This window comes from Engraulis encrasicolus, chromosome 10 (assembly GCF_034702125.1).
Source record: "Engraulis encrasicolus isolate BLACKSEA-1 chromosome 10, IST_EnEncr_1.0, whole genome shotgun sequence".
NCBI classification, from domain to species: domain Eukaryota; kingdom Metazoa; phylum Chordata; class Actinopteri; order Clupeiformes; family Engraulidae; genus Engraulis; species Engraulis encrasicolus.
The window spans coordinates 54266174-54276244 of record NC_085866.1 but is presented as its reverse complement, the minus strand read 5'-3'; positions in this window follow the sequence as shown (position 1 = coordinate 54276244).

The window sequence follows — 10071 nt, the reverse complement described above, 5'->3', positions numbered from 1 at the left end:
TGTACAGTCTCTCTCCCATACACTCCACTCCTCCCCTTCCTCTCTCTCTAGCGTCCCATCCACACCTCCCCTCTGCCTCCCATGCATCTTCTATCTCTCTCCCAACCCATCTACTCCTGCCTGCCCTCTCCCATCCAGCCCTACTCTACACCATCTCTCTCTCAACCATGCCACCCTCCCTCTCCCATCCTAGCCTTGTCTCTCTCCCATTCACTGCCACTCTGTACCCTCTCTCTCCCAATCCCAGACCCTTCTCTCTCCCAATATCCTTCTTCTGATGCGCTGAACGCACATGTACAGGGACTCGGGGCAGAGCCCATCTGTGCGGCTGATTGGGCTTTGATATTGAGGAGTGTCCTTGTGGGGGGGTGGGGGAGGGTGTCCATCCATCATCATTAGCGGCTGAAAGTCTAGCCCTTTGGCCCCTAGATGGAGCCCCTGGTAGAAGACGGGAGAGGGGGGTGCTGAAAGGGCAGCCTGGACTGTCGCCTTTGGCCTCTCGATGTAGCCTTGTAGAGAAGGAGGAGAGGAGGGTGGGGTGGAGTGCGAGAAAGAAGACAGGACGGGAGAGAGAGAGAGAGAGAGAGAGATACGGAGGGATGGATGATTTCTTACAGGTCAATTAGCCAATTGCTGTGGCTGCTGCTTTGTGACAGGTCTATTAGCCAATCCTTGTAGACAGTGAAGTTCCTGATTGGTCTGCCTGGGTGGGGGCCCCTCCTTCTGAAGTGGTGTCAGAATTACAGCATTTCTCAATGAAAAGCAGAAACGCACGCACACACACGCGCACACACGCACACATGCATTCACACACACATAGCCCCTGCCTTCTTATCTTCTTTTTTTGCAGGGGGATTACACTGAGAAGGAAGAGAGAGTTTCCCTATGCTCAGGCTATACTATAATTGCCACAACAGGAATTATTTGACTCACATGAACTGTTTTACGGTGCTTTGAAATGTCCCCTCGAAACTTCCATTGTGTGTCATGTTTCATGAAAAAGGCCATTGAATTGTGGAATCATGCAAATATGATGAAGGGGTCTTTGACAGAATTTTGACAGTGTTTCAGGCTCAGTGTGTGTGTGTGTGTGTGTGTGAGAGAGAGAGAGAGAGAGAGAGAGAGAGAGAGAGAGAGAGAGAAAGATGTAATGGGAGGATGACGTAACAGTAGAGCTGTCAACGTGAGACAGACTGTGAAGAATGGCACATATGTCCCACCCCCTTGGTCTAAACAGCCAATGAGGAGAGAGAGAGAGAGAGAGAGAGAGAGAGAGAGAGAGAGAGAGAGAGAAGAGAGAGAGAGAGAGAGAGAGAGAGAGAGAGAGAGAGAGAGAGAGAGAGAGCGGAGGCATGACTAGAGAGCATCTGGGTATGAGATATGGAGGCAGGGCTGGGTGGGGACCAGAGACAAGCACTGATTGGAGCAACAGCTCCCCCAGTGGTTGTAGAAGGAACTGACGTCAAATATAACCTTGATGTGATGGGAATAAAAATATGGGCCTACTAACTACAGTAGATTAACCACTAGGCCTATATAAACTGTCAGTGTGTCTTTAGAATGTAGATCTTAAGATATCACATAGTAATCATCAATTTGGTGATGATGATGATAATAATAATAATAATAATAATAATAATAATAATATATTATAATAATCATCGTCATCATCATCATAATCATAATAATAATAATAATCATAATAATACAGTTTTTCTCTATTGCTTACACGCAATTTCTGGAATCGTGTCTCGAATTCTCAAAACTCTACACACAAATCCAAAAACTCAAAAAAAAAACCTCACTACCTCTGAAAAATGATATACTTTTTGTTCTCATAATACGAACACACATCATTGTTGAGGGCATGTGGACCTTCCGGCTGCCTTACATTAGAGGTTATTTATTATATTGGAGCATTATTAACACATGCTTTTGATTGTGAAGCATTTGCAGATTATCATGTCAACATGGACCACAGTAAATTGTGACTAAAAACTTCCCCAAAAGGATTTTCAAAAAGGGCATTTTTGCCCAATAGGGCAAAGAGGCAGGTGCTTTAGCACCACCTTGTCCCCATCTGTGCAGACGAGTTGGGAAATGGGTGAGATGTTTAGAGTTTTGTGTGATGTACCAGAAATTGGGTGGAAACAAACGAGAAAAACTGCAAACAGGGAAGCTAATGAAGGCACTTATACCGCTTTTCCCAGCTCATAGACATGTCCCTAATAGAGCTTTGACCTGGATCAACTAATTGTGCTATCAGTTCGAAATAGGTTAACTTCTGTAACATTTGTAGAGCAGGGATGGAATAGCCAGTATGATGGTTTGGACATATCACCCTCTTCTCTGCTCATGTTGGCATCAGCTCCAGTGTATCAGCACCACAGATATTTTGTGGCATTTGTTACTCCCAGCTCTTAGATAGATAAAAAGGAGGGAACTATCACATTATCACACTCTTCCTAGCATTATTATTAATGTCAAACTCTACCCCATAATCAGAACAGATATAAAGGAGCTGTTGGAACCAACTGTTAGCCTACTTGGAGAATGGTCAGGTTGGCTGCATATAATAATAATGATAATAATAATAATGATGATAATAATAATAATGCATTTTATTTAAAAGCGCCTTTCAAAACACTCAAGGACACTGTACAGAGAGAAGCAAAAAAAAAACCCCACATAAACAGATTGTCAACGAAAATAAATAAATAAATAAAAAATAAAACAAAATAAAACAAAACAGAGTTAAGAATCATAAAGAATAGGCTAACTGAAACAGATCCTGACAGTGCGTGTGTGATTGTACTAATCTCTGGTAGAGGCATCTCAGTGATTTTCTGAGCTGTTAGCATCACATGCTGGAGTGCTTGTCTTCTTTGGAGGAACTGGAGTACCTCACCAGGGACCCTTATATCAGGACGCTGCTGATGGTACAGATGTGGAAGTTGACCAACAGCAGTTTCAGGATTTGGTATTTTAGTATTTGATCCCCTGCCAACTGATAACAGTTCCGGGCCAACAGACCAGATGGGCACTTCCGATCAACTTGTCATCTGAATTAAAGACACCTGAACATACTAACATGCGTAAAAGACACATTGAATCAGCAGAATTAGTCCAAAGTATGAGTGAATCAATCACACTCCAACCTCTCCAGCATGGGAAAGACCAAAGGGCGGTCAAATGATATCAGGGACAAGATTTTAGACCTGAACAAAGATTTAATGGGCTACAAAGCCACAAGAAAGTGACTGGGTATTAATGACCCAACTGTTGATGCATTTTTTCCAAAATGTAAGGAAAACAAAATGACTATCCATCAGCCTGTCTGGAGTTCTACAAGATTTGATCTTTTGTAGGGATTTGATAATCATGAGAACAGAAAGAAAGCACCCTAGACCTGTTGGTAACACTTTACAATAAGGTTACGTGAGTAATGACGGAATAATGTCTGAAGTAATGATTGATTAATAGTGAATAAACCTATGATTCATGTATGCAGTAATGTCTACTCCATTAGTAGTCATGAATTACTCATGGTTGGAGTAATACTGATTCACTATGAAGTAAATGTGCATCAAGAGTTGATTAAGAGTGTGAGTTCCAAATGTTAGTAAATCATGTGTTAACATTGGCCACTTCACGTTCACACAAATTAAATACAATTCCATTAAAATATATTCTTTTAAGTTCTTTTCTGGAATTTCTTTTTGATATTCTGTCTGTCCATGTTTGAATACATATTATCATTACATTTATTGACTGATAATGTCTTTATATATACTCTTGAAATGCGCCACCACCACCCTGGCATTCGAAATCATCGGACTAAATGCAACAACAGAGTCTCTCGTAAGTCGCTTGCTCGTTCTGTAAATGTGGACAATTTATGTAGTGTAAAACTTTCGGAGCCCTCTTCTAATCTTGGGTCTGTCACACTCTCGTCCTTTGCTCTTTTAAATGTTCGGTCCCTCAATAACAAAGGACCATTTATTAATGATGCAATTACAGATATGGCTTTGGACTTCATGTGTCTAACAGAAACCTGGCAACTTCCTCATGATTACATGTCGTTAAATGAAGCTTCACCTCCTGGCTATTCTTTTATTGAGAAGCCCCGCCTCTCAGGGCGCGGGGGTGGTCTGGCTGTTATTCACCGCTCTGATTTTAATGTTGGGTCTGTGCCACTGCAGCTATTTGCATCTTTTGAATGTCTGGCTGTAGGGTTCACTGGGAGCCAACCTTTACTCTTATTACTTGTCTATAGACCCCCTAAGGCATCATCTGTCTTTATTAGTGAATTTACTGAGCTGCTCTCTTATGTATGTCCCAAGTACTCCTCCATCCTGGTCTTTGGTGACTTCAACATTCATGTTGAATCTCATAATTGTAACTTTGCCATTCAATTCTTAAATGTTTTAAACTGCTTTGACTTTACCCAGCACATACATTTCCCTACACACTCCAAAGGTCACACACTGGATCTTGTGTGCTCCAGTGGTACATCACCATATAACATAATGCCTAAAAATCTATCAATCTCTGATCACATAGCTGTTCTTTTCCATCTTGCTATCCCTGTTCCCCAGCACCACCGCCGCCCCCTTCGCTCCATCACATACCGTAATACTAAAAACATCAACATAACTGAGTTAACAGAGCTTTTACAATCTCAGCTGTCAGTGTTACCTCCCAGTCTGTGCTCTGATGATCTTGTGTCATCATATAACTCTAACCTCTCCTCTACACTTGACAAACTTGCCCCCCTGAAAACGCGTGTTGTCTCATTTTCTCACTCAGCTCCTTGGTTTAATTCTGAGCTTAGGGAAATGAAGGCAGCTGGCCGTAGGCTCGAACGTCTCAGTAAAAAGACTGGGCTTACTGTTCATGCGCTTGCTTTTAAGGACCATGTCCTAGCATACAAGGAAGCCCTAAACAAGGCCAAGTCCTCGTATTACAGCTCTATTATCAGTACAGGCCAGAGCAATCCCAGAGCACTCTTCTCCACTGTTAGCAATATTCTCAAACCATCTCAACCCTTCCCACTTACCCCTTCAACTGATCTCTGCTGTGAGTTCTTGAACTATTTTAATAACAAAATCAACACCATTTACAGTCAACTACAGTCTCTCCCCTCCCCCACTCTAAATGACAGCCCTTCTCTTCAGACACCTCCTCAACTATTTTCCTCCTTCTCTCCCGTTAATATTGAAACTGTCTGTGATCTTGCCACGAAAGCCAGGCCTACCACCTGTCTCCTGGACCCTATGCCCTCCTCTCTTGTCAAGGCCTGTCTACCAGTTCTCAGTCCCCTCCTTACCAACATGATTAACACCTCTCTCCTGACAGGCATAGTTCCAAACTCCCTAAAGATTGCAGCCATCACGCCTGTCCTCAAAAAAACTGGAGCTGCAGCGGATGATTTTAAAAACTACCGTCCCATCTCAAACCTTCCCTTCATCTCCAAGCTGCTAGAGCGTACTGTGGCTTTACAGCTTCAAGAACACATGACATCATTTAGCCTATGGGAGGAACTGCAGTCTGGGTTCAGGGCTAAGCATAGCACTGAAACTGCACTAGTCAAGGTCGTAAACGACCTTTTGTTAGCTGCGGATTCAGGCCATTTCAGTATCCTCCTGCTACTTGATTTAACAGCTGCTTTTGACACAGTCTGCCACAACGTCCTTCTCACAAGGCTGGAAACCCTATTGGGCATCACTGGTACTGCACTCTCCTGGTTCAGGTCCTATCTAACTGGAAGAGAGCAGTTTGTCTCTATTGGTGACTTCCGGTCTCCAAATTCACTCCTCACACATGGTGTTCCTCAAGGCTCAGTTCTAGGCCCCCTACTCTTCATCATTTATATTCTTCCCCTTGGTAACATTCTCCGAAAACATGGCCTAAATTTTCATTGTTATGCAGATGACACCCAAATTTACATACAACAACCTGCCTAAATGAAATTAGTAATTGGATGACCCAAAATTTTCTTAAACTTAATCAAAACAAAACCGAAGCCATCATCATCGCCACTCCATCATTACTTAAAAAGATAAACCTTTCTCAGTTCTCTATCCCTGACTATTTTACCTCCACTTCCTCTGAAGTAAGAAATCTGGGCGTCATCATCGACTCTTCGCTCTCCTTTGAATCCCATATCAAACACCTCACCAAAACTGCGTTTTTCCACCTTAAAACCATCTCCAGACTCCGCCCTTCTCTTACCCCTACCTCTGCTGAGACCCTCATCCACGCTTTCGTAACCTCCAGATTAGATTATTGCAATGCCCTACTCACTGGTCTCCCTACTAAATTGATTAACCGTCTACAATACATTCAGAACTCAGCAGCTAGATTACTCACACACACCAGACCCTGGCATCACATTACCCCTATCCTCTATCAATTACACTGGCTTCCTATCCATTCACGTATCCATTTCAAAATTCTCCTCCTTGTATACAAGGCCCAGCACAACCTTGCACCCTCCTACATCACAAGTCTCCTCACCCCATACAATCCCACCCGCACACTACGCTCCACTGACTCACTCCTCCTTACAGTTCCCTCCACACACCTGCGCACCATGGGCGACAGGGCATTTAGTGTTGTTGGCCCCAAACTTTGGAATTCACTCCCACTGTCTCTTCGTCAGTGTTCCACACTATCTACTTTTAAATCCAAGCTGAAGACACACCTTTTCATTTCTGCTTTTCCACTTCATTGACAGGCACTTCCACTTTATTTTAATCATCAGTTTATTTTTAATTTTACATTTTTTTTATTTTTTTTTTCTCCCCTCATTTTATTTTATTTTCAAATGCATTCTACTTCTTTTCTTACTTGAAAACATTTATCTTTATTGTACTTTTATTTCTATTTTATTTTTGCATTTTAATTACTCTCCTACTGTTAATTCACTGAAGCTTTGTTTTACTTTCCCTACTGTTATGTATTTGTTTTGATTGTAAAGTGTCCTTGGGTATCTTGAAAGGCGCTCAAAAATAAAAATTATTATTATATTATATTATATTATATTATAGTGGGCAAACCGGCAAAATCAAATACATATTGGACTCTCTGTACATGATGGTTGTTCAGGCTCAGATAGTGGGGTTTAGACAAAGACTCTAAAGCTGGATGGTGCTGAAGGCTTAATTGCAATCCAAAATTGTGCATGTGTTCCTCAGCTCCATGTTCTCCTGTAGTGTATGAAGCATGCTGGTGAATGTGTATGTAGAGCAGTTTGCCCTGTATTGCAATGGGTTATGTGATTCCTGAAAATACAGGCTTTTCAGATGGTTACCATAGGCCTACCTGCAGAGTGGCAGGTCTATTAGGTGTTTAATGGTAGCCTATAGGCCTACCTTAAGTTGTGTAGGCCTGCTTTCCCCCCTTCTGTAAGCTCACTGTGTCACATCCAGGAAGTAGGCCAATGTAGGCCTATGTGTGGCGGGTATATGTATGAATTATGTACGGTCGGTGTTCAGGGTGTCACCTGGGGGCTGGAAATCATTGTAGGATCCCCAGATTGTGTGCGCGTGCGCGCGTGCGTGTGTCGCTCAGTAAGCTATTCAGCATGCCTGTCAGCATTTTGATTTGAGCCTAACATTCTATTGACTTCCTGAGTTGAAGTCCCTGCAGATCCATTGATCATGGTTGTATTTTAGTTTTTGCTGTGGTATCACTATAGGCTACTGCTTAATAAAATAATGCCATATTGTTATAGGCCTATGTCAAACCTTGGAGAAAAACTTGATTGCCAATGAGGTAGGGCCTTAAGATGAAATATAGCCTAGCAAAAAAGAGAAAAAAATGGAGCCAAAAACACACCACATTTAAATGTGGTTTAAGAATATTTTTTCTATTGAGTATTGTCAGCTTAGTCACCAAGGATTTCAGGTCATTTTTCATTTTTCAGAAATGTAGCCTATCTAAAAAAAAGAAAAAAAGAAGGGTAGCCTAGGCTACATTGCCTACATAGGCAGAACTTCTTTCGCGATATTTCCGACCGAGCAGACCCTCCAATTATTTGTCCCAACGGGAACTATATATATATAAAAAAAAATCACAAATAAAAAGTAGGCTATTGCAAGCCATGTTAGGTAGGCTCTAAGGTTCAACCTTTTTTAAAGCACTTGAGAGTTTGGCTCCCCGACTGTGATATATGAAATATATCAAATTCTGCACAGACAGTGTCACCGTGAAGAATCATATCAGGGTTTATCCAAACACCAAGTCATGGATGACCAGAGTGGTACAAAACCTCCTTCAGGAAAGGAACTCTGCCTTCAGGAGTGGTGATGAGGGGATGTACAGCGCGGCCAGGTCCAGCCTCAAGAGGGGAATCAGACAAGACAAGGCTGCTTATAGGAAGAAAATAGAGGCCTGTTTTCAGAGCCACGACTCCAGGCAGGTGTGGGAGGGCATTCAGCACATCACGAACCACAGACCCAGTACCAAGTCAACAGATTCCGTGGACACCTCATTAGCAGAGGACCTAAACATCTTTTTTGCCCGCTTTGAGGTACAGCCACCTGACACTGCCATCCATAACCCACCAGGATATAGCAGTCACTCCCGTCGTGCTGGAGGAACAGCAGGTGAGGCGGGTGCTACGGGCAGTGGATCCACGGAAAGCTGCGGGCCCGGATGGTGTCTCTGGACGGGTCCTGAGAGACTGTGCGGCCCAGTTGGCTGGGGTCTTCACTACCATCTTCAACCAGTCCCTGAGCCAGGCTGCTGTCCCCCCCTGCCTGAAGTCCTCCACCATCATCCCGCTCCCCAAAAAGAACACCATCAGTGGACTAAATGACTACAGACCAGTGGCACTCACTCCCATCATTATGAAGTGTTTTGAAAAACTGGTTCGGGCTCACATCACCTCCTGTCTCTCACCTGGGTTTGACCCTCATCAGTTTGCCTACCGGGCCGGCAGGTCCACAGACGACACCATCATAACAGCCCTTCATGCTGCTCTGTCCCATCTAGAGCAGCAGGTGAGCTATGCTAGGCTGCTCTTTGTGGACTTAAGCTCGGCTTTCAACACGATCCTCCCCAACAGACTGGTGACCAAGGGGCTGTCACACTCCATCTGTCGGTGGATCTTGGACTTTCTGACAGGCCGCACCCAGAGGGTAAGAGTTGGCTCCCACCTGTCCTCAGCCATTAACACCAGCACAGGCTCCCCCCAAGGTTGTAGAGATGGGATTTATGGCTCTTTGACGGGATCCGGATCTTAGTGGCTTGTTCCTTTTAAAGAGCCGTTCAAAAAACTGGCTCTTTTGGCTCATTTCTAAATGATTTATTCAGTGTTTACAATGTAATATTTTGACTCCACCTCAGGTAATTTTGCCCAAACAACAAATTATTATTCTCCGGCTTCTAAAGACCGTTTTTGCCACTCTTTAAGGCAAACAAGTGTGTTTTTTCCCACATTTAATTACTCTGGTCGAGGTCACGTGCTTAAAATGAATGAAAAATGACCGAAATAACAGTCGAGTGGCTCCCCCAGCTGTGATCCGGTTCCCATCGTTCTCTTCAGGGAGCCGTTCAAAAGAACCGGCTTGTTCGTGAACGACACACCTCTACAAGGTTGTGTGCTAAGCCCACTCTTGTACACCCTATACACTCACTACTGCACCCCCTCTCACTCCAGCAATAGTAGGCCTATCATCAAGTTTGCTGATGACACCACCATCGTAGGTCTCATCTCCAAGGGAAGAGGTGCAGCGTCTATCGGTCTGGTGCAAGGAGAACAACCTGTTCCTAAACATCACAAAAACAAAGGAGTTGATAGTGGACTACAGGAGGACAAAGGCTAAGCGCTGGTCATCGATGGGGCCTGTGTGGAGAGGGTCTCTGATTTCCGCTTCCTGGGCGTACATCTGAGGGACGACCTTACTTGGAACACCAACACCACTGCCACCATCAAGAAGGCACAACAGAGACTGTACTTCCTTAGGGTCTTACGGGCTAACCATCTACCCCAAAGTCTATTGGTGGCCTTCTACCGAAGCTCCATAGAGAGCATCCTAACATAGGCTACTGTTTATTTGTGTG